The 5,186-nt window shown below is 47.6% G+C and overlaps 1 long non-coding RNA gene across 1 annotated transcript; it reads right to left on the minus strand.

Moving 5' to 3' along the window:
- Positions 1 to 239: 239 nt before the first annotated feature.
- Positions 240 to 2,538, minus strand: LOC111737542. The gene is made up of 3 exons (XR_002779461.1): positions 2,434 to 2,538; positions 1,097 to 1,254; positions 240 to 301 (listed from the first exon to the last, which is right to left on the minus strand). It is a non-coding gene; the product is annotated as an uncharacterized LOC111737542 (long non-coding RNA).
- Positions 2,539 to 5,186: the final 2,648 nt, after the last annotated feature.

Here is a 5,186-nt window from a genome sequence, read left to right on the forward strand (position 1 = left end):
GGACTTTTTAAAAAATAAATCTCTAGTCAATCACCACCACCCTAGTTTAAGCAATAAACAGACAATACGCCTCGACTGATCTCTGCATCCGGTGACCTGCAGAGACCGGGGTTCTGCGGGGGCAGCCGGGGAGCCATCAGGAGAGAAAGCCAGTGAGCAGGCATCATTCTAACCTCAGATGCTGTGGTCTCCTGGGACCCACAGACTTTTCTTCTGGTCCAACTTCCCCAGAGAGTAGAGAGGCCGCCTAGTTTTTCTGCGTGGAAAGGAAGGAGCAGCGATGACTCGTCAGGACCACAGCCTGGAGGAAAAGTGGTACCTGAATCGCCGGCCATCTCCACCATGGTCCAGCTTAGCACATGTTTGCCAACACATTGTTCTTTATGCTAGAAAATTTAGTCTTAATTTCATCCAAAATGTCCAGAACTTTCTCCTCACTCAAATTCAGCAAAGACCTATAAATACTGGTTATTCGCTTTGCATACTTGATACGATTTAAAAGTACGGAAAAGATTCTGCAAAACAGTCGTTTTCCCTCGAGGAGCTTTGTGTAAATGATTTTTTAATGTATAATTAGATCGAACTGCACCTGGCCCAAGCAATTACATCACTTTCTTGAGATGAAAACACCCATAAGGGTCCCGTGGACACTTAAAGTGTTTGACAATTTCCTGGTAGGTTTCATATGCATCAGCTCCATGTATTTCTCTAAGTAAAGATTATTTCCTACTTAGTAAAGTTTCTGAAAGAAGATGGAAGCTTCCAGAAGGCAGAAAAGGCCGATGTCTCACCTGCCCTCTGTTCGTCACCTGATCTACTCTTTGCCTCTGGTATTCACACTGCTTTTTGGTTGTTTATTTTTTCAAACACGATGGATCCTATTGCCTCCAACCTCATGTTTTATTCAAGACAGAATTGGTTATGAGAAAGTGTGAGAGTTTGTAAAAACCCAAAGTCACACTCTTGCTACATATTTGCTCTGTGACACTAGGCGATTTATTCAAACTTCAATTTTCTCATTTGTATGAGAGAGATATTACATTCTGTATCCCGACGCTGTGGTGAGGATTACACTGGACCCCAAGGTAACACTTACGAACATCACGTATGTGCCAGTTACTGTACTGTGATGACAACTCCCAAACAGAGGCCCCAGGGGAGACCGTCACTCAGCTCGTCCTTGACCTCCAGGCTTCTGCTTTCCATTTTAGCCGTATACAGTGGAATTCAGTGCCTTAAAAGGCACCTCTGGATCTATCATGTCAGACAGTACAATTAGACTTAAACCTTCCTGAGGGATTATTTTACTTATTAGATGTAATTAGAAGCCAACTCTGAATGGTGTTACAATTACAAGTATAACTTTGATTTAACGAATATTCACTGAGCATCACATATTGTTTATATAAATAAGGCAAAGCTTCTGCTTTCAAGAGCACATGTTAAATGTACTCAGGAAGATAAACATGTAAATAATTTCACAAGAGCGCCACGAGTACTTCATGTGCGTACAGGGGGCTATGAGGACACAGAGGAAGAACGTATAAGTGGCTCTGCTTAGTCACAGGACGGTTTAGGGAAAGTCACGGAGAAGAGATGGCATTGAACTAGGATGCTGGAAGATGGAGGGTGTTGGCCAATAGAAACGTGGAAAACGCTGCGTAGGCAGACAGAACACCACCTGAAATATCAACCAAGGTGTTTTAGTTGGAACCAGAGCCAGTCGTGGTAGAGTTTTCAGTCCTTATGACCTATTTTACCTGAGGGAACTTACTAGACCCATCACTTACTTTTCTTATTTGTAAATTGATCCTAATAATATCTACCCAAAAGGTCTTGCTGTAGATGCAATTACATTGTGGGATTTCACTGACCGTATTCTTGGGACACAGAAGGTCCTCCGTGAACGCCAGGCCTGAACTGGCAGACGCGCGGCTTATTCGTGGACTGAGAAGAACAGCTAGAGCAGCACAGCTGGCGCCTGAACGTAAGACTCGGGTTGAAATCCCTGGAAACTAAAAGTGCGGGCAGCTGGCTGGACGCTGAGGCCTGCGAGGGGGTGCTAGGGCCCCCCTATGTCTGCTTCTTGCTTAGGTCATCAAACTGAGACATCGGGGTGCATTCTCCCTCTCCCCAGAAGCCTACTCGCGGGCCGTGTCTCTGAGGACTTCGCGGGTTTCTCAGAGCTTCAGCCGGTGTGGCTGTCATAACTCTCTCGCTTCGCCGCATATCAGCTGTGACAGCGTTGACGTCTCTGGCCCTGCAGCAGCACAGTGGGCCAAACGCTGCAGTTGGTGAGCGTCCCCCCTCACCTGCCCCCCGGGTTAATATTCTCACAGAACTGAGGGCAAGTTAGCGAAGTCAGATTCCAAGAGGAATGAATTACACACAACTGTTTCTAATACAGTTTGTCCGAGCCGCCGACCCCCATACCTGCCCACACCCGCTCGTCCCCAGCACACAGCCCTGCTCCCGACCCTGGAAACGTCAGGTGAAATGAATACCTCTGCCAGGTAAGTGAGGGAGAAGGAGTGAACTGCTTGTGCTCCCTATGTTTATCTTTAGGTTCTGCTGAGCAGCAAGAAGGCCACAGCACAAACTTCCCAAGTTCACGGTCTTAGTCACTGTTAACGGGGCTGCCTTCGGACTGCCGCGCTCCGGACTGGCCCTCTGGTTTGCGGTTTTGTGTTTTAACTGCAAGCTCGGGTTGGGAGCGATCCGTTTAGCCACCTGAAACAACAACATTTGCCTAATCTCGGATGAGCTATTTCCCCAGTGAAGATTGCTTTCTGTGTTATTTTTATTTGTAAAGGGAGTTAACATTTAACACGTACATTAGTTCAGTCCTGTCTTCCTGAATAGGTCTGTTTGTTTCAGCGTGTCCCTCTGCCAGGCGGCCGAGCCCCACTGTCCCCACGGTTCAGGAAGCTCTAAATATTAACGAAGGCCAAAGCCCCATGCCCACCACCAACTCCGTTCGTTACACACAATTTCCAAAGGCATTTTGGGACTTGGTAAACCTGACCGGACACAGTAGAGCGCCATTACTCTCATGCCCGATGGCATTCTTTTAAATGCCATTTGTTCAGAAGGACTTAGTGTTCTGAGGGTGGCCACTCAGCGGTTTATCTTAAGTAACTGTGAAGTTCTGTAGAGATAAGTGACTCGTAAAGTGTGGTCTCCAGGTCAGCAGCATCAGCGCCGCCTGGGAAATCTGTCAGAAATGCAGATTCCTGCCCCCCCTACTCCCCCAAACTGCTGAGTCAGGAACTCATGAGAAATTCTGGGGCGGGGCCACCACCTGGCGATGCAACGGCCACTGGTGTGGACTTGGCCTTCCAACCTCGTATGACCGTGACAGTGAGTGTTGGATAAACGTCAGTGGCCTTCCTGTATTCCCAGGTTGGGGCCCAGACGGCCCCGGATTCTACCCCGCTCTGTCATCCTTAGACGCTTGCCTTAGGCGTGTTTTCTAACGTATCTGAGCCTCATTTGTAAAATGGTAATAGTGACACAATCAGCTCTCTTGAACAGCCGGAGTTGTCATGGTGTTAATAATAAAGAATACACGTAAAATACTTTATTTAAAATAATAAAATAAATATTGGTAAAGTGCTTTGAAACCTTGGGCGTGTGGCACAGAGTTAGGGCCTCTGTCACTATGATGTCCCTGTACGTCCCTTAGCTAATCACGAACTTTGCTGGCATGTCCGAAACGCAGGACAGGTGGTCTTACCACACGGATGGCACAGCATTACCATGTCCAAGCAATGACGACGACAAAAACCATTGCCTTCGGGTGTTGATCGGACAGGATGACCGGAGGGATTCCTCAGGGAGCCCGAGGAAACAGGGAGGTGAGTCAGGCAAGCAGAACGACGAGCCGTGCTTCTCGGAGGCAAGAGAGAGTAAGGTGTGTTCACGAATGTGGAGCTGAATATAGCTAGAGCAGAACACGTGCAAGAGTGAATAAATGCTTGTGAGAGAGAGAGAGAGGGGGGGAGAGAGAGAAAGGGGGGGACGGAGAGATTGAGAGAGATTGTGAGAGACAGACAGAGATGGGCAGAGATAGGAGGAGGAAGAACAGAGCGGGGAGAGGGCAGAGGACGCAGCAAGGTAGAGACTCTGTCATTGCGCCTTACGGTCTTCACACGATCATGGTGGCCGCCCTCCTTTGTTCCTATCACTATGACACTCCTGTCCACAAGCGCTCCGCTCAGCCCTCACGCCCAGTCTGCGCGGGGGACACTGGAGGAAACCGAGGCCCAGAGGACACGAGTTAGCTCTCTCGTCTACACTGATCTCAGAAGCTGAGGCAGAAGCCCAAGGAAAGGCCGGGGAAGAACAGGACAAGCACAGGGCACCTGTGCCTGGCCCGGCTCTGGGAACCCACACGCACCTCTCTGCGACCTGAGCAAGGCTGGTGGCTTAAGCAGGGCTGTCCCAGGCCAGCTCGGGGCACGTGGGACCCTCTCCCCGCTGCTTGCGGCCCGTGTGCACCCTGGTGCTCCAGCGCTCGGTCCCTGCAAGGCTCCCGCGCGGACACCGCGAGTCAAACGTCGGGAGAAGCCCGACAGCCTTTACTTTTGTCCGCCATCTCCATTTATTCTTGTTGAAACAACAACCTGACGTTTAAACTATGTAAATAAAAAATCCTCTGTATCCCCCTCATTTATAATGTTTTTGTACTATTTCCTTTCATCGCGTTTCCACGTTTTTCTTGCATTGTGATCATAGCGCAGGGCTCATTTTGATCCTTGCTTTTTCCATTATTACTACCTAATAGACGACTTGACTTGCTATGCTGTTTCCACACTGTTCATTTTAATAGCTGTGTAATATTTGACTTAGGGAACATACCGTAAATTATTGAACTGTTCGTCTACCGTTTTCATAGTTAAATTCCCATATTATACTAAAATATTCATGTGAATACATACAATAATTTATTCTATTTTTACTATGCCGGTTGATACTTCGGCTCATGTTTATTTGCTTTTATATTTTGGTAGATTTGGAAGATAAGTACGCCATGTTTGATAGGACACTTATGGTTATCATAAGACTTTCTGGAAACATTCCAAATACTCTGATGGTCTATTTTTATCCATCTCATCAAACACACCAACGCTGGGATCCCTTTTATGGAATTTTCTGTGCTTTGGCTTTTCTCCCTCTTTTTTCTT

Source organism: Pteropus vampyrus, unplaced genomic scaffold (genome assembly GCF_000151845.1).
Source record: "Pteropus vampyrus isolate Shadow unplaced genomic scaffold, Pvam_2.0 Scaffold28, whole genome shotgun sequence".
NCBI classification, from domain to species: domain Eukaryota; kingdom Metazoa; phylum Chordata; class Mammalia; order Chiroptera; family Pteropodidae; genus Pteropus; species Pteropus vampyrus.